Below are 27,370 nucleotides of genomic sequence, written 5' to 3'. Positions count from 1 at the left end.
TGATGGTGGTGGTGGTGTTGTTAGCGTGTGTTGTGCTGGTACAAGTGGATCAGACATAGCAGTGCGGCTGGAGTTTTTAAACACTGTGTCCACTCACTGTCCACTCAGACACTCCCACCTTGGCGGTCCACCTTGTAGATGTAAAGTCAGAGACGACAGCTCATCTGCTGCTGCACAGTTCATCCTCTAGTCCTTCATCAGTGGTCACAGGACGCTGTTGGCTGGATATTTTTGGTTGGTGGACGATTCTCAGTCCAGCAGCGACGCTCAGGTGTTTAAAAACTCCAGCAGCACTGCTGTGTCTGATCCACTCAGACCAGCACAACACACACTAACACACCACCACCATGTCAGTGTTACTGCATTGCTGAGAATGACCCACCACCCAAACAGTACCTGCTCTGTGAGGGTCCATGGGGGTCCTGACCACTGAAGAACAGGGTAACAGAGTATCAGAGAAACAGACGGATTTTTCAACTCTATTCATTCTGGCCGTAGAGAAATGGAGCTCAGATCCGGAGCTCCTAATACGGGCATAACAGAATTCCTAAAAACTGCAGCAGCGCCACTTTTTCTGCTGATGGCTCAAGGTTGTAATTTTGCACCATCACAACAAGCCCGCCTTAAAAAAAAAAAGAAGAAAGAAATCAAAAAGCTCATTTTGGCCTGAAACACTATCAGCATTCCTGAAGGACACCTTAGGTTTTTTTTTAGATCAACCTCCCACACATGTTTACTTTCCTCCTAGTGCAACGTGCAATCTGGCCAAACAACATCCTGACCAAACGGTCCTCCACAGCGACAGTGATAACTGCAACCCAGTTCTCGCAGCGCGATAACATTTCTGCTGCTCACCAAGGACGAGGTTCTTTGCGAGAACGCAAGACTGATACTTAGAAAGCGAAAAAGACAGATAGCTGCGGAACCACGGCGCTGGTAAACAAGACCGTAAGCTTAGGCCAGTTGCTCAGAGGCCAAACCCTTACACCACTCACACAGGCAAGAAGCGTTATGACCACACAGCAATTACAGTCGCGAGAACTTCCAAGCAGAGCAGTCGTGCTAAAAAACTTGCTGGAGCAACACGGTGGAACATGAGATGCATCTCCAGGATGACCACAGCAGCGGTGCTTTAGTGTTTGCTGAAGTCCACTGGACTTCGGCCCAGTCCCATTCCACCTTTGGCTCCTACCAATTAGTCCATTTCGCAGAGTAACATCTAGGGGGTAGGGTGTCCCAATTTGTATTGAGATGGGGGGGTCAGGCGAAGAGTTAGGGCTGCATGACCGTCTGAATGGAAGGTTTAGAGTCGACACTCCAGAGAGAAGAGAATAAAAAAATTTTTTTAATCTTCTTCTTCTTCTTCTTTCGGCTGCTCCCTTTAGGGGTCGCCACAGCGGATCATCTGCCTCCATCTTGCCCTATCCACTGCCTCCTACTTTCACACCAACCATCTCCATGTCCACCTTCACTACATCCATTAACCTTCTCTGAGCTCTACCTCTTCTCCTTGTACCTGGCAGCTCCATCTCCAAAAAAAATTAAAATAATAATTAAAAAACGGCAAAATTGCTGCAGAAAACGACCAAAAAACCCGCAAATTTGAGCATTTTTTCCACTAAAATGGCAATAATCATTGTATTGTCGTAGTTTAATGTTGTTCCAATTCATTTTGGTCCTTTTCTTCATAACCAGCATTAAAAAACGTGTGCTAACGTCTCGGGAGCTGGTAGGGCTGAAAGATGAATCATTTTTCATATTGAAATCGAAGCTCAACACTTAAGCTCAACACTTAAGCTCAACACTTAAGCTCAACACTTAAGCTCAACACTTAAGCTCAACACTTAAGCAATTTTTTATTAAAGCCTACACTCTTAAAAAAATTATAATCAAAGTTCTTAAAAAAAAGATGGTCCTTCAGTAAAGACAATGGTTCCATATAGAACCATAAATATTAAAGGACCCATTTGCTTAAATGGTTGAATGATGGAGAGTGTGTTGTATAGGGTTCTATGTAGCACCAAAAAGGGTTCTGCTACTGTTACGCCACCAGGCTTGAAACAATAGAAGAACTTGTTGGTGATACGCAGAACCCTTTTCATAAGGTGCTATACAGAACCATGTACAACACATTCTCCATCAATCTAAAAGAACCATTTCACCACGTGAAGAACTTTGCAAGCATGCTCATAGGTTGTGGAGTGATTATGGTTCTGTATAGGACCATTTTCTTTCCTCGAGAACCCTTGAAGAACACTCGTTTTCAAGTGTGTACACAAGTAAAAACGCTGAGGCTTTAAAAGGGGAAATTGAGCCTAGATTGTGAAAAGCCTGTAGGGAAGTTAGACCAATCAGAGGCAACCAAATCTCCATGTTTTGTGACATCACAACCATCACAACCACAATGTACTGGCAGTTTGGGTCACTACGTTCAGGGGTCGAGAAACCAAACCAAAAAAAAACCAAAAAAAACAAAAAAGTGGATATTCTGGTCTTCTTGGCCAAAATAAATCAGGCTTGATTCTCAATTTTTAAAATATCGCGATTTAAACTGCAGTCGCAATATCAGTCAGAATAATCGCAATTAGATATAACCCCCCAAATCGATCAGCCTCAGTAGCTACCTGGCTAAATTTCCAGTTCCACCTTAAATAGTCCAGCAGTATTGATGCTTAAGGCACCGGAATGTAACTGCTGCTCCTTTTAATGTGGAACGGGAAATTTTGAGCAAGAACCTGGAGAATCTCTGACTTCAGCTTCACATCACTGAAGAATTAGGGGGAGGGGGGGAGGGTGATAATAAATAACTGCCCCCCTCTTTGAAGGCGTATGATCCCTAAATGTGACTAAAGCCCAGCAGTGAGGAGCTGAACTTTCCCCTCCTCTGCTGTCCCTGCAGACGGGCAGGGTCGCCTACAGAGCGGCGCTAGTAGCTGATAATGAAGTGATGCTCTTTTATTTGAGGGTCTCATTTCAGAGGGAAGATTCCAAGCACTACTCCCTGTAACTCAGTTCCAAAGGGCAAGGAGACAACAAAGGGTCAAAAACAAGAAATGGAACTGGGCCTTCGCCTGAGGGTGCTGTGGGGTTAAATGGGGCAGTCATGGGCTGGAGGTTAGGGAACCAGCCTCGTGACCGTAGGGTCGCCGGCTCGATCCCCAGAGCCGACAGCACATGACTGACTTGCCCTAGAGCAAGAGACCTAACCCCCAACTGCTCCCTGGGCGCTGCGGATTGGGCTGCCCACCGCTCCGGGCAAGTGTGCTCACTGCCCCCTAGTGTGTGTGTGCTCACTAGTGTGTTTCACTGCACTGATGGGTTAAATGTGGAGGTAAAAGTTCCCCGCCGTTTGATTAATAAGGGTCACTTAAACTTAAATCTGAGTGACGTCACCCTACATGGTGTCTGCTCGCTTCGTCTTCTCCTCAGAGCCGCCTTTAAAAAATATATCATCGTACTGCTGTGGGTTGCAGTCCAAAGAAAAGCCAAAACCAGACATTCCTATCCAGCCGAGGAATCTGAGAGGGGAACAGCCTTGCTTTTAGGGGCCATGTCTACAGCGTCGAGCCCAACACAGAGGCCTGTTTCTTTTCTGTACGAGGCGAGATTCCCAGTGGAAGCACGAACACAATCCAACATTTTTACCCAAGCAGAAGGGAAGTAGGTCTTTAGGCCCGCAGCCAAAGAATTCAGAGCCGACTTGTGGAAGCTGACAACGATTATCTCATACCATTGAAGGTGCATGACTAAGTACAACAAGGGGGTGGGTGAGTAACTGCTTCAGACACAATAGACAGACAAATATAGTAACTTAAGCTTCTCCCTCACAGCTGAAGCGCTTGAGCTCACATTTTTGTTTTAAATGAGCAAACCCGGCTCGAGATCATGCAATTCCACGTAACAACAGACTAAGGCCCAGTCCCATTTCTTCTTTTTACCCCTACCCCTTGTTTCCGAGTGTTGCCCCTTGTTCCTGAGCTACAGGGCAGTGGTTGAGATCTTCCTCTGAAATGAGCCCCTCTAATAAAAGAGCATCACTTCATTAACAGCTACTAGCGCCGCTCTGTAGGCGACCCTGCCCGTCTGCAGGGACAGCAGAGGAGGGGAATGTTCAGCTCCTCACTGCTGGGCTTTAGTTACATTTAGGGATCATACGCCTTCAAAGAGGGGGGCAGTTATTTATTATCACCCCCCCTAATTCTTCAGTGATGTGAAGCTGAAGTCAGAGATTCTCCAGATTCTTGCTCAAACTTTCCCGTTCCACCTTAAATGCTGCAGCAGTTACATTCTGGCGCTTCAGGTGTCAGAACTGCTGGACTATTTAAGGTGGAACGGGACAGTTAGCTAGGTAGCTACTGAGACTTTAGCATGCTGTTAGTGATTTTTTATGCTTGTTATGAAGAAAAACAACCAAAATAAACTAAAACCACATTAAACTAAGATAAAACGGTGTTTATTGTTATTTTTAAACAGTGAAAATCCCCACATTTGTGGGTTTCTTTGGTCTCTTGTTCTCCGTCTCACCGGTTTTTCTTTCTTTCTCATATCTCTCTGTCTGGAGTCGCTGAAGAGCCTCCGTCTGGAGGGTCATGGAGCCCCAACACTTCACCCCACCCCTCTATCTCAACACGAATCAGGACACCCCACCCCTAGACGGGAACGCGCAAAACAGAGGGCTAAGGGCTCAGTGGCAGGGGCGAAGGCTGAAATGGGACTGGGCCTAAATCTACTTCTCAGTGACATCGCCAGTAACGACAGGAGCAATTCAGGATTTATTACGCTGTGTTAGACCATCAGAGAACTGACGGCAGCCCGGCTTCATTACTAAGCCCTTATTGGTGTCAGTGAGTATAAACATCTTGCTTCACTGAAAATGCCGAGGCCAACTGAACAGACACAGCAGTGCTGCTGGAGTTTTTAAACACTGTGTCCACTCACTGTCCACTCTATTAGACACTCCTCCCTTGTCGGTCCACCTTGTAGATGTAAAGTCAGAGACGACAGCTCATCTGCTGCTGCACAGTTTGTGTTGGTCATCCTCTAGTCCTTCATCAGTGGTCACAGGACGCTGCCCACAGGACACTGTTGGGTGGGTATTTTTGGTTGGTGGACGATTCTCAGTCCAGCAGCGACACTGAGGTGTTTAAAATCTCCAGCAGCACTGCTGTGTCTGATCCACTCAGACCAGCACAACACACACTAACACACCACCACCACGTCAGTGTCACTGCAGTGCTGAGAATGACCCACCACCCAAACAGTACCTGCTCTGTGAGGGTCCATGGGGGTCCTGACCACTGAAGAACAGTGTAACAGAGTATCAGAGAAACAGATGGACTACAGTCTGTAACTGTAGAACTACTGAGTGCAGCTATACAGAAACAAGGAGGCGCTAATAATGTTGTGCCGACGGCCAAACAGGTCTGACAGGCAGTTGGTCAAGTCAACTTGAAGCGAATGAGACAGAACACCGGCCCAATGCTCAGGTAGAACAAATACAGAACACTCAATTGCGACAAATACTCTACAAAACAGGACAAAAATCCCAAAAACTTCCAGAGAAAACGGCAAATCTGTGGAATGTTGTGGCTAACAACTTTAGCACCACACCGCGTAACGTTACGTTAACCAGTCTGCCGTCCAAATACGCGAAAAACTAAGACTCGCCACGCCCCATACGAGCCCGGCCTGTAAGACCCAAACCCACAGAACCCACAGAACCCAAAGAAGCCCAGCTTAGTTGAGCGGAACCCGTTTCTGTGAGTTTTATTGAGACTAACTTACTCGCTCAGCCCTCCAGTCCGCTGCCCTGCTGGCGTCCCCGCTGCCTCACTCACATCCTCGCGCCCTCCTCCAGCGGGAAAAATCAGCGCCCAGGCCCCGCCCACCCGCACTCTCATTGGCCCAGAAGGGCGTACGCCGCGACGGTGTCTTCGATATGATTGGTTCGAGTCTCCGTCATTCATCTCAAAAATCTTCGCCCACTTTACATAATGTTTACATGGGCAGCCTTTGGGCCGCGGGCTCCAGCCAGGCGCGTCAACGGCGCTGCCATTCTTAGGCGGTCAAATCGCGGCTGGACTGCATTCAATGCCATTACAGAGCGGCAGTTTAATAAAGATACTGTCCACAATTCCACTGTTTCAGGAATGTCGCCCTCAGAAAGCGGGACAGGGTTATATATCGGAGGGAACGCAGTGACCCCCGCTCATGTCTGTGTGGTGTTTATATGTTGATATGACCGTGTGGTCAGTGAAGCCCAGAGAACCTGCTGATGTGGTTGTTTCTCCTCTGGTTTTATATATGGTCTATTCAGGGGGTCTTAACTTTATGTAGTAGTTATTTATTTACAGAGGTGGACAGTAACTGAGTAACTGAGTAAATATAATTGGTTTCTGTACTTTAGTATTTTTGGTGTATCTGTACTGAAGTTTCTCCATTCTGGACTTTTTCCTTTCACTCCACTACATTTCAGAGTCTAATATCCGACTTTTTCCTCCTACATTTTGAGAAATCTGTGGTTCCTTTTGGTTTCTGTGTGTATAAAAATGTAACATGTCAAAACGAAAGAAGCGCAAAGCCAGAGCACCAATCAGGGCCCAGCGGTCACTTTGTTTAGAGCTGGTTTTGACCTGTTGGTCATTCCGACCCAGTGCAGCACGCGGTTCAACGTCAGCACAGCAGCGTAAAACTTTGGGAGAGTCTGTTCAACATAAATGATGAACTAACCTAACTTTGTGTAAATAGAGCTCAATATAGAAATATGTCCACATATGCAGTCGAGACTGACGCGGCTTTTTTCTGAATTTCTACAAACACCATTTCATTTTATAGTAAATGAGTTTGGGCTGGTTTATGTTTATGAACAGACGCCTACAGATCAACATAGTAAAGGAGCTCATCTGTGATCCTGAGTTTAAAGCCAGTTTTTATTCAACTTAAACTTGGAACTAAGTTGTAAATAAATCTGAAACTGAAACTTTGCTTGTGTGTAAAAAGTGATTTCAGAGCCACTCGGTTCTCCCTGATGGAAACTGTTTACCTTCAGTGTTTTGTGCTTCTGATCATTTTAATAGACGTCAGCGTCACTAATTAATGACGTTCTATTAAAAGACTGGTTTACCAAGAGAGACGCTGGAGGACTTTCACCTGAAATGAGTTCATGAAGCCAGTCTGGTTATAAAAATGATAACAGGACATCAGAGCCAGAATTACTCTTTTAGTACTTTTACTTTATACTTAAGTACATTTGAAGGTAAATACTTTAGTACTTTTACTCAAGTGGAGGTCTAAATGGAGGAACTTCTACTTTAACTGAAGTGATATTTGGCTACTTCGGGCACCAGAAAGTGACTGCTGCGCCATTTAAGGTGGAACGGGAAAACTTGGAGCAAGAAGCTGGCAAATAGGAAGCCACTTCAGCTTCATCCATCTGTGCATAAAGATTAGAAGGGATTCACACGTTGATGGATTTGCTGATTGTGGTTTTACTGGAACGCCAAACTCGGTTTTTACAGACCGAATACTTTCCTGCTGGTCTGGACGGCTGATCATCACGATCAGTTAACAAAACAATAAAAGCTAGTCCAAATTAATCTGGTCTGAGGGTTATAACTGACAAATTTGGTGAAAATCGGTTGAGTGATAGGGAAGTTGAGGCCGATTTAATCCAAGACTCTTCGTCTCTCAACACGAGTGAATCTGTTCACAAGGGGATCTTGACCTCTCCAACATGGCGGATGCACAGACGTATCGCCTCACTTAGAGAATGACAGGCAACGCGGTCGAGATACGGATCTCTATAGAGGTGATTCACAGAATGGTTTACCTAAGAAAAAGATCCATTATTTTTATGTGCTACTGAAGAATTAAACAATGTAGTAGTTTAGATATTATTATTATTATTATTATTATTATTATTACATAATTGTGATTTCATGAAACGTAAGTTCACTTTTTAACCCAAATGTAACTTTTTTATTCTCCTAGTGATTCACTTCCATAGATGTACTCTTGCAGCAAACTGCTTATTTAAATATAGGCCTGGGGTTCCTAGTCATTCCACTAATATGCACCAAGCCATGTTCTTTTTCTGACCATGGTGCTCTGCTGGCTTGTAATTAAGGGTTCATTTCCCAAGACTGGAAGAAACAGCTATCAAGGTGTGGGACGAGGGCTGTCCTTAAAGCTCTAATCAGGACTTTCCTAAGCAGAGGTCCAGGCTGTCTCTGGGTTCCTAAACAGACATGATGAGTGTGATTGTGGTTGTTGTAGTGCTGTTGTGCCTGTGTTATGGTTATAATATGAAAACCCAGACTGTCGAGTGTCTTTAAAGGTTTTCTTAACAGAAACTGTCTTGGAATAGTGAGTCATTGTGACAGGACTGAATAATCTTAGCCTCTTATTCTCCAGGGTATATTTTGGTCTTTCCATCTGAATTTTCATGACCAAATCATGAGGCAAATTACTCATTCTGCATGAAATGAATGCAATTTTTTATTTTATTTATTATTATTTGGGGTAAAAGCCCCTCAAATGAACAGAACATGTGTTTTATGATCTCCACACATCACTATATGCTCACAATTTACTGCTGAAAGCCAAAAATCTGCGCCGCTCTTTGTGTTGTTCTCTAAAAGTGATGTTTCCAGAGCAGATCACTGAAGAGACGCCGTCTGTTTCTAGTTTAGAGCCCAGATTTGGGGAAAAACGGGTCGACTTTCAGTAGAAAAACAAACTGAGTTCAGCTTCTTTTATTATAAGGGTTTAAAATGACGTCACCGTCTATTAGACTGGAGAGAAGAGCTACAGCCTCACACAACGCCCAGCTTCTGAATGGAGCTTATGAAATATGAATGTTATGAAGAACATGACCAAGTGCGTTTTGGAACCACCGGTGGCCCCGAGGAGCTGAAGAGGTCAACTCTGTTTTTAAGACTGGCTGACAAATCCAGTTGCCCCGTATTATATTACTATAAAACCAGCCAGTTTGCCATACAGTTGTCATCAGATTGTGTTTGATTACATTCAATTCTTCTGCAAATGTAGTGTCCAGTAAGGTTAGATCTATTCAGATATTGTGTTCAGGTACTTTAGGTTTTTCCTGATAAGCTGTCCAGTTAGAAGATTGTAGTGAGTGTTTAAAAGCAGGACAGTGCGCTGGTTATATGTTGCTGTACTTTGAGAAGAACTTGTGAATTATAAAATGATACTTTTCTCCCAAAACATTTCAAACACTCTTTCATTCGTTCTTAAATGCAGTGCTGGACAGTAACTGAGTAACTGAGTAAATGTAATTAGTTTCTGTACTTTAGTATTTTTGGTGTATCTGTACTGAAGTTTCTCCGTTCTGGGCGTCTTTTTCCTTTCACTCCACTACATTTCAGAGTCTAATATCCGACTTTTTCCTCCTACATTTTGAGAAATCTGTGGTTCCTTTTGGTTTCTGTGTGTATAAAAACGTCACATGTCAAAACAAAAGAAGCGCAAAGCCAGAGTACCAATCAGGGCCCAGCGGTCACTTTGTTTAGAGCTGGTTTTGACCTGTTGGTCAGACCGACCCAGTGCAGCACGCGGTTCAACGTCAGTGCAGCGGCGTAAAACTTTGGGAGAGTCTGTTCAACATAAATGATGAACTAACCTAACTTTGTGTAAATAGAGCTCAATATAGAAATATGTCCACATATGCAGTCGAGACTGACGCGGCTTTTTTCTGAATTTCTACAAACACCATTTCATTTTATAGTAAATGAGTTTGGGCTGGTTTATGTTTATGAACAGACGCCTACAGATCAACATAGTAAAGGAGCTCATCTGTGATCCTGAGTTTAAAGCCAGTTTTTATTCAACTTAAACTTGGAACTAAGTTGTAAATAAATCTGAAACTGAAACTTTGCTTGTGTGTAAAAAGTGATTTCAGAGCCACTCGGTTCTCCCTGATGGAAACTGTTTACCTTCAGTGTTTTGTGCTTCTGATCATTTTAATAGACGTCAGCGTCACTAATTAATGACGTTCTATTTAGGCGTCATCACAAGATGAGGGCATAAGTGGGCAGCCGACTCATCTGTTGCACAAGCTGAGAGCATGCTGAAGATACGCGACATCATTGGAGCACCATGCATAGGTAGACAGGGTCTTGGAACCTCCCATTTCCGACAGTGGAGGAAGGCAGGAACCAGTGACAGAAGAGCCATGATACAAGAGGAGGTACAGAACATGGAGGAGGAAGGACGAAGGTCAACGGCAGTGGAGCTAGCTTCCCAAGGAGCCTGGACCAAATGGGACCTCCCCAAGAGGAAGATCACTTGGGAGGACCTATGGAGACTGGAGCCATTCCGCATCTCTTTCCTGCTGAGATCAGTGTTTGACACGCTCCCAAACCCAGCAAACTTGCATAAACGTGGCATAAGAGAGGACCCAGTGTGCAGGTTTGTGGGGAAAGGGGCACCATGGCACACATCTTGTCCGGGTGTAAAACAGCACTCACCCAAGGAAGGTACAGGTGGCGCCATGACAAGGTGCTCATCACACTCGCTAACACCTTAGAGCAGGAGAGGAAGAAGAAACACCAACCACTGCGGAAAATAACATCAATCCAGATTGTAAGGGAGGGGGCAGAGCCACCAGCCACAGCAACAAGAAAAACCAGTCTGCTCTGGCTTGGTGGCGTTGGGACATGGCTAACTCAGGCTGCATCGAAACATCTTTCTGTAACGCTGGGGAGTGATGATAAGGCCGGACGCAGGTGCTGAGAAAAGCGAGATTTATTAGGGGCAAATCCATAATCAGGGTCAAAACGGTCCAGTGTCAGAGAGACAACACGGATGGAACGGAGGACAGACATGACAAAAAGAAACACTGGATAAACGCAAAACGGAGGCTGGAAGAAAGATGCTAAACAATAAAACACCAACAATACAATACAAAGACAAGCCAACTAACTAGGGAAAAACACAGGGCTTAAACACAGAGACAACGTGGGTTAATAAAACACAGGTGATAAACACAGGAGGATACAATCAAGGGCAGAGTCTGGAAACAAGGGGGCAGGACTGGGAAGAAAAACAAAGAAACACATGGACAAGACAGAAACTAAGACAAAAGCCCATGCAGGACTGGGAGGGGCCAATTGTGACACTAAGAGTCTAAAGTTTGGAAGCACCTAAGTAATTATAATAATAATAGTTAATATGCAGTGATCACACACTATATTTCCAAAAGTGTTCAGTCATCCATCCAAATCATTGAATTCAGGTGTTCCAGTCACTTCCATGGCCACAGGTGTATAAAGCCGAGCCCCTCGGCCTGCAGACTGCTTCTACAGACATTAGTGAAAGAATGGGTCGCTCTCAGGAGCTCAGTGAATTCCAGCGTGGTGCCGTGATCGGACGCCACCTGTGCAGCAAGTCCAGTCGTGAAATTTCCTCACTACTAAATATTCCACAGTTCACTGTCAGTGGGATTATAACAAAGTGGAAGCGATTGGGAACGACAGCAACTCAGCCACGAAGTGGTCGGCCACGTAAAATGACAGAGCGGTCAGCAGATGCTGAGGGGCATAGTGCGCAGAGGTCACCGACTTTCTGCAGTCAATCACTACAGACCTCCAAACTTCATATATACAGATAGAAAGACACGTAGATACATACACATATACATGTAGTATATACACAGTCATTTGTTTTAGTCCATCATCATAAAATTTACATACAATGTAAAGAACGTATAGAAGCAGTTTTGGTCTAAGAAACATATTTTGTTTGAAATTCTGGTTTCGCAGACACATTTATCCCAGCTATTAGGACAAAAAAGGGAGAAGATCATTCCAGGCTGGCATGTCTAACATTCCTCTGCATATCTGTAGATATTAAAGGAGAGATGTACACATTACTTCGTTGTTCCATTATCAATCAGACGAAATAATAATAAGTCTGGCGTTGGCGAATTTGTCTGCAAAGCAGTTTGGTGAAAAGAAAACAACGTTGACGGCCTTCCCCTTACTCCCTGCCTTAAAGGACGTCTGAAGCTGCGTCATCATTCTGTAGTCAGCATCGGGTCCGTATTAGGAATCTTTGGGTCTAAGTTGATTTTCTCGATGACAAGCGTGAATGCTGTCATCGCTGCAGTTGTTCCAAATCCAATCCGTTTTGCCGTGTGGACATTTTCGTGCTGAACGTGGCCAGATCCTCTGAATTATGAGGTCATTAAGGAGCTGAAATGTGAATATTGCTATATACAGGCTAACACTGCTAAACACTGGACTGACAACCTCACCAAAACACCCCACACACACCAGCAGGCTTGTGTTAGTGTGGTAGGTAAGAGGCCTTAGGCTGCGTCTCGAGCAGCTGCTGTTCATACACAATAGAGTGTTAGTTTAATAGTAGACTTACGTTCACTGGACATCTTCATATATTTATATACACATTATATATTATGTGATCAGGCGTAACATCCTGACCACCTCCTCGTTTCTGCGCTCATTGTCCAATTTATCAGCTCCACTGACCGTATAGTTCCACTCTGTAGTTCTACAGTTACAGACTGTAGTCCATCTGTTTCTCTGATACTCTGTTACCCTGTTCTTCAGTGGTCAGGACCCCCCATGGACCCTCACAGAGCAGGTACTGTTTGGGTGGTGGGTCATTCTCAGCACTGGAGTAACACTGACGTGGTGGTGGTGTGTTAGTGTGTGTTGTGCTGGTCTGAGTGGATCAGACACAGCAGTGCTGCTGGAGTTTTTAAACACCTCAGTGTCGCTGCTGGACTGAGAATTGTCCACCAACCAAACATATCCAGCCAACAGCGTCCTGTGGGCAGCGTCCTGTGACCACTGATGAAGGACTAGAGGATGACCAGCACAAACTGTGCAGCAGCAGATGAGCTGTCGTCTCTGACTTTACATCTACAAGGTGGACCGACAAGGGAGGAGTGTCTAATAGAGTGGACAGTGAGTGGACACAGTGTTTAAAATCTCCAGCAGCACTGCTGTGTCTGATCCACTCAGACCAGCACAACACACACTAACACACCACCACATCAGTGTTACTGCAGTGCTGAGAATGACCCACCACCCAAACAGTACCTGCTCTGTGAGGGTCCATGGGGGTCCTGACCACTGAAGAACAGTGTAACAGAGTATCAGAGAAACAGATGGACTACAGTCTGTAACTGTAGAACTACAGAGTGCAGCTATACAGTAAGTGGAGCTGATAAAGTGGACAGTGAGCGGAGAAACAAGGAGGTGGTCATGATGTTATGATCGGTGTATATCTACCCAACCTTGGTCTGCTGAGTGGCGTGTGACAGTGTTTCTGACACTGTATGACATCCTGTTATCTATTACAACAGGCTAAAGTACAGATCCAGGACGTGCTAGATAGCAGGGTGTCAAACCACACAGGTAAGGCTGTTTGAGATTGCTTAACAACTCACTGTGTGGTTTGAGGCAAGTGTTTTCCACGGTGCTGCTGGGTGGGTTAAAAGCTTCCATCACTTATTAGCTAGACTTAAAATGGTTTTTCAAGGGTTCTTTAGTAAAGATAATAGTTCTATTTAGAACATGAACACTCACAGACCCATTCGCATGCTTAAAGGGTTCTCTGCATGGTGAAATGGTTCTTCAGATGGATGGAGAATGCTGTATATGGATCTAAATAGAAGCTTTTTGAAAAGGCTTCTACACTGCTGGAATGAAGGTTCTGTGCAGGAACATTTTTTGTTCATCACGGTACGAACAATATTAACGTTCCCTCAAAGGTACACCAGTGGTTTTAAGGTCCAGCTGCGTTCTTTAAATACGTTTTTCCAGGTAAAAAAAAGTACATATTTCATATCCCAATGTTTAAAATGATGGTTCTTCAAGGGTTCATTAGTAAAGCCATGGTTCTACATAGAACCACGAACATGCAAAGAACCCATTGCACAATTAAAGGGTTCTTTGCATCGTGAAAGTGTTCTTCAGACTGATGGAGGATGGTTTTATATAGAACCTTTGTGAAAAGGGTTCTTCTATCGTCACAATGTCAAGTCTGTAACAGTAGAAGAACCCTTTTTTGGTGCTATATAGAACCCTTTTCATAAGTGTTCTATATAGAACCATATAAAACAAACTCTCCGCCAATCTGAAGAATGCTCACAATGCAACGAACCCTTTAATCATGCAAAGGGTTCTTTAAGTGTTCATGATTCTATGTAGAACCATTGTCATCACTAAAGAACCCTTGAAGAACCATCTTTTTTGTGTACAGTTATACAGAACACATTCTCAACCACTCTGAAGAACCCTTTCACCATACAAAGGAGCCTTTAAGCATGCAAGAGGTTCCTTGGGTGTTCATGGTTCTAAATCGAACCGTTTTCTTTGCCCTTGAAGAACGTTGTGTTGTAACTCTGATACGGTATGTCCGAGAGAGGTTTAACTGGTTCTTTAGGTTCCACTTCACGCTTTTAGGGAGCTTTTCCTGCCACAGTGGCTCTCGTTTGGCTCACGGAGTATCTGGATCTGGATTTCTGTAAAGCTACACTGGGACAGTGTAGAAAACGCAGCTGAACTGAACACACAATGTGTTGTGAATGTTGTCCTTCCTGAATGATTGTGCTTTGCCAGCTGCAGGCATTTCCTACTTTATAGGTGACAAAAGCTGGCAGACGCTGAGCGAGAACGACGCAAAAACTCTCACACTAAACACCTGCTGTGCCTGTTAACCGTGCAATATAAAAGTGAGTGTCATGTTGTACCACAACTGTGTTTTCTGTGTTTCTGTTAACCACAAGACTTTAATCAAGCGGCTTGGATGCTGGGTTGGTGTAACGGGGAGCGAGGAGGCGGATGCATATGCGAGATTTATTATGGGCAAGTCCAAAATCAGGGTCGAGACTGTCCAGGGTCATATGACCTGACAGACCAACAATAAACAATAAGCAGGTTCAAACAACACACAGTAACCAGAAGAACCAACAAAGACCAGCAAACAAAAGGGCCAAACACAGGGCTTAAATACACAGGGAAAACGAGGGACAGGTGGAAAACAGGTGGAGACAATCAGGGGCGGAGTCATGAAACGAGGGGGCTAAACCAAAAAAAAGAACACATGGACAGGGGCCAATCGTGACAGTCGGCCTCCCAGGCACAGTTTTGGAACGGTTTAAATCACATTTAGGTAATACAGTTCATAGTTTTAACTGGAAATCAGGCATCAAAAAAACTGGGCATTCCTTGTGGAGTCCCTCAAGGTTCAGTCTTAGGGCTTCTGCTTTTCTCTCTGTTCATGCTAGCTCTAGGTGACGGCATTAGGAAACATTATATAAATGTTCATAACTACGCTGTAGATATTATCTGTGCTTGGTTGGGATTTCCAGCGCTATGGCGATGCATGCAGGTCTGAGTTGACTGAAGCGAAATATCCACAGGTGGTTGGTACTGCATCAGAGGGGGTGCTCAAGAACGATAAAGCTCATGGATAAAGCACAAACCGACCCAAAAGCTCTATTCCCAGGGCAAGGCTAAGCTAAGCCCCTTAAAAAGGAATTCCACACATTTTTATGAAATTTCTGTATGATTAACTGGTAAATATGTAAAGAAAGCTATTCAGAGTGGTTTGGGGTGAAACGCTCCGTTCTAGAAAAACTTACAGTCTGAATTGTTCACAGTGATGGTGATAGGAACCAGACGTCCACCTGTAAAAGCTCCCTCACAGAAAGTTCCTACATGGTCATGAACCATACACAATGGAAGCGCTGGAGGAAATACACTGAAACGACATTAAACTGAGGTAGTACAATGATTATCACCATGTTGATGGTTTTTCAGTTTTGTCTCATAACACTGAGCGCATTTACATGTACGTAATAATCTGGTTACTGCAGAAATTCAGATTTTGTCAGTAATCTGATCAACACATTGTAACGGTTGGGAGCAGGGAGGCAGATGCGGAGATAAGCGACGTTTATTAAGGAGGAAATGAACACTGAATCAAACGACTCCGAACAATCAGAACATCTAACATCAAACACGATCAAACAGCACATCCAAACAGTTCAAACACAGACCAGTAACCAAACAAGGGGCTGGACTAGGAAACCAAAACAAAACCACATGGGCTAAACCAAAACACAACACGAACACATGGACAGGACTGGGAGGGGCCAATCGTGACACACATGCTCTTGAGTAATCAGATAACGGGGAAACTCCAGGTCTACATAAGTCAGGCAGTAATCAGATTTCTGCTTTAAAACCGGCCAATAAACTCGCAGAAGAAGACGCGACGTAAAACTTTTTTTTAAACATCGTTTAAACACTTTACCTGAAAATATGAACACACGTCATCTAGAAGACGAAGAATATTTAAATCCTGTATTTCATGTTTGGTTTCGCGACATCCACGGTCCGATCTCACACATGCACAGAAATCCGAAAGAAATCAGAGTAAGAGTTCACAGCACTGAGAAATCTGATTACTGAGCTAAAATCCAGTAATCCAGTAATTATTTCCTAATCGGATTTCTAGAGTATGCTGTTTATATGACCATTCGAGTAATCAGATAACTGCAGAAATCTGATTATTATCAGATTATTGACTGCACGTAAATGCCCTGTGTGTTTGGAGTGAGTCTCTGAAAAACCTCTGTTTGGAGGGCCACGCATCCCCAACACTTCACCCTACCCTTCTATCTGAACATGAATCGGGACACCGCACCCCTGGGTGTGAATGCAGAACACAGGGGTAGGGCTAAGCGGTAGGGCCGAAATGGGATTGGGCCTTTGCCTGGGTGCTGAACAAAGGATACTAGAACAGAACAGTGACTTGGTTATTGATAATACTTCCTAATGAAAATGGGATATTAATGTTCGTTAAGCTTCATTTGATTAGATTAGCAAATTCCCCAAATCCAGCTGTCAAGCTACAACTCATTGAAGTACATGTAGTTTCTTCAAAAAGTCTGTTAAAGGTCTGTAATCACATTTATCTCAGCGTGTTCTGTTAAAGCTGAGCAGCGTTGTTAAAGTAGCCCCTGTAACACTGCGAGAGGCCCACGTCCTTTCTTTTCCTCAATGCTCACGCTGCCCAAACCATAAGAGGTTGGTTGCTGTGGGCTTGTGATGACATAATGCCTCATAAAACTATAAACATCTCATCCGCAGGCAGTGAAATCAAATAAACGGCTTTAACAGTCCGTCAGCTCACACCGAGGCTGGAGATATATAGCGGTTTTGCGGTGGCGAAGCTGTAGGTACAGTATGTTCAAACTGAGGTCCTTTGCAGTCCATTGAGGTCAAACGCCTGTATTACATTTACCTCCACATCTTCCTTACCATGTTATAAAAAACATCAGTGGTTATTACTGTAACGCAATTGTGCATAATAAGTATATTCATCTTGTTTATTCCAAATACACGTCAATGAAAAGACTGTGAATGACTGTTAATCTGAGCTTTTCTTTGTCACATAATTGCAGAGCAATCAATAATAGGTTTTAATATGTGTGCCAACTGACTCACCGCAAAAAGCACGGTTTAATACTATACTAGGCTGCTAATATGAAGATAAGAAAAGTCTGATGCAGATTTTACTGCAGCAAATCGCTCACTAATCGCTTTGCTCCTTGGCCCAGCGTTCTAGCCTGCGTATCATACGCAGGATTCCTGTGCAGGGTGGAGGATTCCTCTGCTCGTGTTCTATCTGTTCAGTCAGTGTCATCGGCCTGGCGTCGTCGTAAAGCCGCTGCAGCACTTCTGATAACGGACACTGACTCAAAACAGCTTTAAAGGAATCCTGGTGCAGAGCCATAATGAGCCGAGAACTTTCTAAGAGCTTTGGGAAGAAACACTGAGCGGAACCGAGACTCAGCAGTGGAGTATCCTCCTGATAGGCCAGTTATGTTACGAGTAGGAAAGTTTACATGCTTACAGTGGCTTTTAGATCCAGTACACTCTCAGAAATAAAGGTATTAGACTGCCTCTAGGCCAGTTCCGCTCCTGTCACTGGGGTGGTTCCCTCAAGGCTCCATCTCAGCGCCTTCAGTCAGGGATCATAACTGAACCATAATCCACTGAAATGTTCTGTTCTAAGCTGGACTGACTCCACACGCCCCGCCTCGCCTCCAGACTTTTACTCTACTGCTCTGTTTTAAAACATTCGGTTATGAAAAGGAACAAATACCAACTTTTCACCTGGAGGAACTGATTTAAGCTCCACAATCAGACCTTAGAACCACTGCTGGAGCTTTGAGAGAACATCTACACTGTTTGGACCTTGAAGAATGAAAATGTACCTGTGCAGAACCTTCATTTCTAGCAGTGTAGAGTTGGTGATCAGTGATGTAAGGAGTTTGTAGAGAACATTCAAGATCCAAAAAGACTGTTCTGATCATACCATACTTTCAAAAATATTTCTATATGATCTTCACTACTTTGCCAGGAGAAAAATGGCAAGATTGCGGGTATGTAAAGCGTCGGTATGCTCCAGCGATCATGTCATCGAAAGAATGTGCCTCTACTCAAAAATCTGATGAACCTGGACCATCATGCCCACTACATTCACCACATACACAGCACATTCTTTCTGGTCTGATCTTATAACAGTGACTTGTTTGGCGCTACAGGAGGAAACACACAAAACCCCAGCGCAAACCACCAAGCGCATGCTGCAGGATTGTTTTCCCAACAACTGAATACAGTATAGGGCAGTCAGGTGAAGATGTGGGCTGAGATGTTATCCTTCCACATCGCGAGGAGAACCTGAGGGGCAACTTCACCACGTTCACTACAGCTCCATGTTTATTTGGGGTGGTGCTCATTCAAGCCACGTTTGTTTTTTTAACAGCTCAGAGTCTATTCAGAGAGAAGACGAGAACCACCTGACATTCAGATCGGAGTGAGGAATTCTGAGTCACCAGACAGCGTGTCGGTTTTTCGGCTTTGGGGAAAAAGGGGAATACCACAGATTTTTCAAGCATTCTGCATAATTAAACCATCAAGATGTGAGGAAAGTCATTCCGAGTGGTTTGCTGTGAAATGCTACGTTCTAGAGAAGCTCACCGAGTCAGAATTGGTTCCAGTGGTGGCGCCAGGAACCAGACCTCCTCAAGCTACCTCACGGAAAGTTATGATTAAGTTATATATTATGTAATCAAGCATAACAGCCTGACCACCTCCTCGTTTCTGCGCTCATTGTCCATCTTATCAGCTCCACTTACTGTATAGCTGCACTCTGTAGTTCTACAGTTACAGACTGTAGTCCATCTGTTTCTCTGATACTCTGTTACCCTGTTCTTCAGTGGTCAGGACCCCCATGGACCCTCACAGAGCAGGTACTATTTGGGTGGTGGATCATTCTCAGCACTGCGGTAACACTGACGTGCTGGTATGAGTGGATCAGACACAGTACTGCTGCTGGAGTGTGTCCACAGTAAACACTGTGTCCACTCACTGTCCACTCTATTAGACACTCCTACCTTGTCGGTCCACCTTGTAGATGTAAAGTCAGAGACGACAGCTCATCTGCTGCTGCACAGTTTGTGTTGGTCATCCTCTAGTCCTTCATCAGTGCCCACAGGACGGTGCCCACAGGACGCTGCCCACAGGACGCTGCCCACAGGACGCTGTTGGCTGGATATGTTTGGTTGGTGGACAATTCTCAGTCCAGCAGCGACACTGAGGTGTTTAAAAACTCCAGCAGCACTGCTGTGTCTGATCCACTCAGACCAGCACAACACACACTAACACACCACCACCACGTCAGTATTACTGCAGTGCTGAGACTGACCCACCACCCAAACAGTACCTGCTCTGTGAGGGTCTATGGGGGTCTAACTGAAGCAGTATTTAATATGTTGAAATGTGAACTGAAACAAATGACGTGGAAACAAACCTACCTGTAAAAAAACAGTCATATTTTAAAGGCTTTCAATGCAAAATACAACCCCAATTCCAAAAAAGTTGGGACGCTGTGTAAAATGTAAATAAATATAAATATAAACAGAATGCAATGATTTGCAAATCTCATAGACCCAAATTTTATCCACAGCAGAACATAAAACACATATCGGATGTTTAAAGTGAGACATTTTACCATTTCATGAAAAACATTAACTCATTTAGAACTTTAAGGCAGCAACATGTCTCAAAAAAGTCGGGACAGGGCCGCCGTCCACCGCCGTGTAGCATCCCCTCTTCTTTTAACAGCAGTCTGTCAACATCTGGGAAGTGAGGAGACCAGCAGCTGCAGCTCTGGGAGAGGAACGTTGTCCCGTTCCTGTCTGATGTGGGATTCTAGCTGCTCAGTTCTGGGTCTTCTTTGCTGGATTTCTTCTTTCATGATGCGCTAAATGTTTTCTGTTGGTGAAAAGGTCTGGACTGCAGGCAGGTCAGTTCAGCACCCGGACTCTTCTTCTGCGAAGCCATGCTGTGGTGATGGATGCAGTGTGTGGTTTATTTATATGAAGGCCTTCCCTGAAAGAGACGCTGTCAGGATGGGAGCGCATGTTGTTCCTTTCCAGATGTGAAATGTGCATCTATCACATATTTGCGATGATAATGCTGGGGACTATGAGGCTAAAAAGTCCCCAAAGACAACTTAATTTATCAGATTTACCACAAATGTATCATTATGAACTCAGAAGACACTTGTAGGTTCACTGGTAGATAATAAGTAAATTTCACATCATACCAGCTTCATGAAAAGTCCATCCAAAAATCCCAAGCTTCAGGAGCTGTGAGGTTTGATGTGCTGTCTCAACCACAAACTCGTGAATCTTCCTTGGACTGAGTTTGAAAACACAACAAACGTGAGATATCGCTGACGTGAGAAGAAAAACACGGCTCTCCAATTTTGTTCGTTTTCAGTTTTCGACAGTGGTGGACAGTAACTGAGTATCTGAGTATCTGAGTAACTGAGTAAATGTAATTAGTTTCTGTACTTTAGTATTTTTGGTGTATCTGTACTGAAGTTTCTCCGTTCTGGGCGACTTTTTCCTTTCACTCCACTACATTTCAGAGTCTAATATCCGACTTTTTCCTCCTACATTTTGAGAAATCTGTCGTTCCTTTTGGTTTCTGTGTGTATAAAAACGTCACATGTCAAAACGAAAGAAGCGCAAAGCCAGAGCACCAATCAGGGCCCAGCGGTCACTTTGTTTAGAGCTGGTTTTGACCTGTTGGTCATACCGACCCAGTGCAGCACGCGGTTCAACGTCAGCGCAGCAGCGTAAAACTTTGGGAGAGTCTGTTCAACATAAATGATGAACTAACCTAACTTTGTGTAAATAGAGCTCAATATAGAAATATGTCCACATATGCAGTCGAGACTGACGCGGCTTTTTTCTGAATTTCTACAAACACCATTTCATTTTATAGTAAATGAGTTTGGGCTGGTTTATGTTTATGAACAGACGCCTACAGATCAACATAGTAAAGGAGCTCATCTGTGATAAAAATGATAACAGGACATCAGAGCCAGAATTCCTCTTTTAGTACTTTTACTTTATACTTAAGTACATTTGAAGGTAAATACTTTAGTACTTTTATTCAAGTGGAGGTCTAAAGGGAGGAACTTCTACTGTTACTGGAGGAATATTTTACCTTGGGGGTCTCGACTTTAACTCAGGTACAGGGTTTATGTACTTTGTCCTCTGTTTTTTGACGTAATTTGAAAATCCCTGTCGCTCTTCACATTGTCTGTAAACTTCACGATGAATGGACTAAAAGAAACAACTCAAAATGACTTGGGGAAAAATTCTGGTTCCATTGACTTCCATTAAAAGTAAAGTAGGTTTTTTCCTTCTCCTGTAAAGTCACCATTTTGGAGATACATGGTTTTATTCCGACTACAGCGAAACGTCCGTGTTGCCCACCAAATTAAAACACACTGTAATTAAAACAGACTGGCACACATTCTCAGAAGCAACAGTCTAGGGCGGGATGCGATGAAGCTGCTGACAGAACGGATTACGCTCTCATTAAATCTTCTGCTCGATGGTTCTCTGCACTTCATCCTCAACATAAGAGCATGGATCTAGTAATGATCAGGGTTTTCCCTTTTTCCATGTGCAGCAGAAGCATTCGGACTGACTGGGAGTGCAGTGCGGTCAGCTTTCACACAGTACCTGTTCTTCCTGTTGAGAAGGCGGTCACAGGCCTTTGTGCACACTTGAAGATCAGCCAGTGATGTCACTCCCTCACTCCAAAGACACACCCAAGCGTAACACGGAGCGCACGCCGAACACACGCCCCACTCCCAGCCATCCGTAATAGGAGGGTGGAAACATGCCGGGCCTTGGATATAAAGCTGGGAGGATAAAAATAAAAGCAGGTCCATTTACTTTGGATTAAGGACGGCCTCACGCCCTCCTTACTAGCTGGACGCTGACACTTGCATTGTCTGCCCGAGGTTCTCCGCATAGGTGTGCTTTAAAATCGAGCTTTTGTCCTACATTTCCACAAGTCCATGGATAAGCTTCATTTCCGTGGTTGTGTTAGGAGTTACTCTGAACTAGGAAGATTTAAGATACAGTAACAGTCCAAAGTTTGACTGGAACCACTACATTTTCATATTTAAGGCTTTTTTATGTCAATAAGGAAAAGCAGACAAGTGTTGACAGGAAATACACACAAGAGCCCTGTTTTATTGTAGACAGAACATCACGTGTCTGATAGAAATCAAATGAAACATGATCTTGCGTAAGGAATGCTTTTCCTTTTTCATAGCGATGCTATGTAGGAGCTTACGCATATAAAAAGCTGGCTGTTTTAAGAAATATAAACCTACAGGAGGAGGTAAAAACCTGCTTTACTTTTAATGGAAGTCAGTGGAACCAGAATTTTCCCAGGTCATTTCTTACAGTCTATCCATCCATCCATCCATACATTTTCCAAGCCGCTTCTCCATCAGGGTCGCAGGGGGTGCTGGAGCCTATCCCAGTCTATTCATCATGAAATTTACAAACAATGAAAAGGGCTGCAGGCATTTTCAAATTAGGGCAAAAACTGAAAAACGAGGTTTTCTTCTGACGATATGCTCGACTTCTTTGGCCACTGTTTAATTTCATGCGTGTTAATTTATATAAACAATGCTTTCGTGGAGTTGATGTCATCATTGTAAAACGTGAAAAATAGTATAAATTAAGGGAAAATCTTTAAGATGTGGCAAAACTTGAACACCACTGGTCTGACCACAGCATGCAAGTTCACCAAAGGCCCCATTGGCTGTTTTTCTTTCTCCCAAAAGCTGCTGGCACGAAAACAAACGCCTATCAGGAGATTTCAGCCCTACCTAAGGGAAAAGTGGGAGATTATGTCATGCAGGAAAGTAGCTGGCTGTGAACATTACCATAAAAAGCGCTTTGCCTGAAACCCCGACAGCGGAAAAGCCCTTGCCGCCTCGAGGGAGGAGCTTAGAGTGAGCTCCCCTGGCAGGTAGCAGGAGGGGGGTTGAGGGTTTGGTAGACAAGGCACTTCTACCTGAAATCAGGGAGCCTTTCAGATCAAGCCTTTCACACGTGAACATGAGGTGAAGCCTGTTTTCCATCCTTTGTGTCCGAGTCACGTCCACGACTGTGTACGTTACAGCTCAGCATTAACATAAGAACAAAAACAAACAACATCTGGGCGGAACATCTGGCCTCCAGTTACTCCCATTTTGATGAGGCTACCATATTTTGGTAACAAAATTGGGACCTAAATTTAGCCATGCGGTTGGCATCCGGACGGGGGGGTGGGGGTAGAGGGAAAGGGAAAGAGAGAGAGGTAAAGAGAGAAAAAGAGAGAGAAAAAGAGAGAGAGAGAGAGATAGAGAGGGGAGGGAGAGAGAGAGAGGGGGGGGGGTAAAGAAAGAGAGAGAGGGAGAGAGAAGGGGTAAAGAAAGAGAGAGGGGGGGGTAAAGTAAGAGAGAGGGTAAAGAAAGAGAGAGAGAGAAAGAGAGAGGGAGTGAGAGGGGGTAAATAGAGAGAGGGGGTAAAGAAAGAGAGAGAGAGGGAGAAGGCATAAATTACATTACATTACATTTAGCAGAAGCTTTTATCCAAAGCGACTTACAAATAATGTGGTACATAGAACAAACGTAAAGAAAGAGAGAGAGGGGGGGTAAAGAGAGAGAGGGAGAGAGAGGGGTAAAGAGAGAGAGGGGGGGAGAGAGAGAGAGAATGAGAGAGAGAGAGAGAGAGAATGAGAGAGAGAGAGAGAATGAGAGAGAGAGAGAGAGAGAATGAGAGAGAGAGAGAGAGAGAGAGAGAGAGAGAGAGAGAGAGAGAATGAGAGAGAGAGAGAGAGAGAGAGAGAGAGGGAGAGAGAGATGCATATCCCCTGTGGGCAGGCCGCCCTGTGAGGAACAATGCAGGCCTTCTGCAGGGGAAACACCCGCTACCGCCTGCTACTCAGCCTTTTGCCTTATATGGTCGTGAAGGCAGCTTCTGGTGTGATTGGCCCGCGGACATCCCAGCAAAGGGCGTTCAGATTTGCAGCGGCAAATAACCTCACAGCACCTGTTCCGGCATGTAAATGAAGGGAACAGACAGGACAATGCAGCGCTCAGAAGGCCATCGCCCTGAGCCTAATGCCATTCTTTAACCATCACTGAGCACTTTCAACATGGAAGAAACACCAGAGATCAGAATTTAAAGTGACAAATACAGTAAATCTGAAATTTTACAACACTAATCCAGCGCTGCCCCACCCTGTAACCCATGGACTACACTGCCAACACACTCGGGATACTATGGGATTCATCACCGAGCAAATTTAGAGGAAACTGACTGATTAGAACTGTTCACAGTGGTGGTGATAGGAACCAGACGTGATCAAACAACCTCAGTGATTTTGAAGATTTACCAGTATTTTATCATCAACATTACATAATAAATTAATTAGAAGTGACATTGTGAGTTCGCTGATTGTTTAGGACAGCAAATAAAATAAAAATAGCTGTATATCTGGAATATTTAGATATCGGTGTTCTATCCCCTCTGTACCTGCAGTAACACTTACGTGGTGGTGGTGTGTTAGTGTGTGTTGTGCTGGTCTGAGTGGATCAGACACAGCAGTGCTGCTGGAGTTTTTAAACACCTCAGTGTTGCTGCTGGACTGAGAATAGTCCACCAACCAAAAATACCCAGCCAACAGCGTCCTGTGGGCAGCGTCCTGTGGGCAGCGTCCTGTGACCACTGATGAAGAACTAAGACAAACAAACTGTGCAGCAGCAGATGAGCTGTCGTCTCTGACTTTACATCTACAAGGTGGACCGACCAGGTAGGAGTGTCTAATAGAGTGGACAGTGAGTGGACACAGTGTTTAAAAACTCCAGCAGCGCTGCTGTGTCTGATCCACTCAGACCAGCACAACACACACTAACACACCACCACCACGTCAGTGTTACTGCAGTGCTGAGAATGACCCACCACCCAAACAGTACCTGCTCTGTGAGGGTCTGTGGGGGTCCTGACCACTGAAGAACAGGGTAACAGAGTATCAGAGATAATAGAATTTAGCATATAGATGTTGTTTAAGCCGAGTTTTGAACACTGCACCTTATCTGATAACGTGATTACTCATGATCTACGTTAATAACAGTTTACTAACAGTCTCGTTTGTAATAACACCCCAATTTTGTAACCTTTCCGGCCAGTAAGAAGGGTTATTGGTAAACAAACAGCTTTTATTAATAAGATGCCAACTGTCTATTCAGGTGGTCACAGGTACTCAATTACACAGTAACTTGATTAGTTGATTGATTAATTAATTAATTGATTTCCTCTTCAGCTCCTCAGGACCACCGGTGGTTCCAAACCGCACTTGGTCATGTTCTCCATAACGTTCATACTCCATAAGCTCCATTCAGAAGCTGGGCGTCGTGTGAGGCTGTAGCTCTTCTCTCCAGTCTAATAGACGGTGACGTCATTTTAAACCCTTATAATAAAAGAAGCTGAACTCAGTTTGTTTTTCTACTGAAAGTCGACCCGTTTTTCCCCAAATCTGGGCTCTAAACTATAAACAGACGGCGTCTCTTCAGTGATCTGCTCTGGAAACATCACTTTTAGAGAACAACACAAAGAGCGGCGGAGATTTTTGGCTTTCAGCAGTGAATCGTAAGCGTGTAGTGATATGTGGAGATCATAAACACACGTTCTGTTCATTTGAGGGGCTTTTACACAAAATGAATAAATAAATAAAAATGTGTTTATTTCATGCAGTTACTGAATAAGCTGAAGGGATGCAGATTCCCGGCGTTCACTGAACTGAAATCTCGTTAATATGGAATTTGTTTCCAGGTTTGTGACGTTCCTCGATCAGGACGCTATGAGAAAACGCCCGTCTCCAGTCTGTCCTGGTTCCGGAACTGGAACTGGTAATTTTATGAAAGTGTAACTGGGTGAAAGGTTTCGGGTCTGACGGAGTCGTTAGGACGAGGGACAGCGTGTGTGTGACTGAATCAGCCCAACGACACCGTGTTCGGTTCTGTTTCTGAGCCCATCCAAGTCTCATTATAATAGCTTTGATTTGAACCTAATCAGCAATTGCACATCGTCTAATTTACTAATAACCTGCTTGAAGGTTTAGACGTTTTGACCAAATCTGGGGAGACGCTTGCAGGTGATCCCCCCCCACCAAGCTCAGAGGCGTAGCTGCATGTCGGGGTCTGAGTTTGTGTGAAAGTGTGGAGGTCGTTCTTCTGTTTTTATCCGTTCTTTTAACCACGTTTCCTTTTAATGTTCCTGCCACCCTGAAAAATATTCCAGCGTTTGGGGCAGATCAGGGTGTTTCCTGCCTTGCGGATGAGCTCCAGCAACCCCCAAACCCAGGAGGATAAGCGGCTTAGATGACGCCTCATTATGCTGCGGTCAATTACCCGACACTAATGATCGGTCATTCTGCTCTTCAGGGCTTCTTTGGTTCCTCATTATTCAGTACACCTTTACTGTTTGGCTTAAAAACAAAAAATCAAACACATCGCTAATAAAATGAAAAGGAGCAGCTGTACAGCGAACCGTTTCCTCTTAAATTACACAGTCGTGTGTTTTAATAAAAGAGTTTCCACAGGTATTAAACAAAAACATCAACTGACTATAAACGCTGAATCATAAGTTCTGAGATCCAGTCTTTTCTGGGCGACGGAGCACGGCTTTATACAAGGCCACCTCTGCCCCCTAGTGTCCAAATTCTGCTTTAGCATTCCTCATCTGTGGGAGGAATGTGCGGGACCACATTTGCCAAAATGAAAAAATTAAAATGACTCAGAAAAATAATACATGAACTAGAATGGCAAAGAATAATAAAGCAAATAAAAATAAATATAATAAAAAATAAATGTAATGCAAAAAAAAAAATACATTTACTTATGTCTATTTAGTAATTTCTCATTCTCATTGATTTTTAAA

At 44.1% G+C, this 27,370-nt stretch overlaps 1 protein-coding gene across 1 annotated transcript in view; it reads right to left on the bottom strand.

Annotated features, from left to right (window-relative positions):
• The window catches only part of pls3 (plastin 3 (T isoform)), a 42,117-nt gene extending 36,251 nt beyond the window's left edge, over positions 1-5,866 (bottom strand). The window contains exon 1 of the mRNA XM_037540762.1: positions 5,785-5,866. The gene's annotated coding sequence lies outside the window, so the exon portion shown is untranslated. The remainder of the gene's footprint in view (positions 1-5,784) is intronic.
• Positions 5,867-27,370: the final 21,504 nt, after the last annotated feature.

This window comes from Pygocentrus nattereri, chromosome 8, assembly GCF_015220715.1.
Source record: "Pygocentrus nattereri isolate fPygNat1 chromosome 8, fPygNat1.pri, whole genome shotgun sequence".
NCBI classification, from domain to species: Eukaryota; Metazoa; Chordata; class Actinopteri; order Characiformes; family Serrasalmidae; genus Pygocentrus; species Pygocentrus nattereri.
This window is presented reverse-complemented; position numbering and strand designations above follow the sequence as displayed.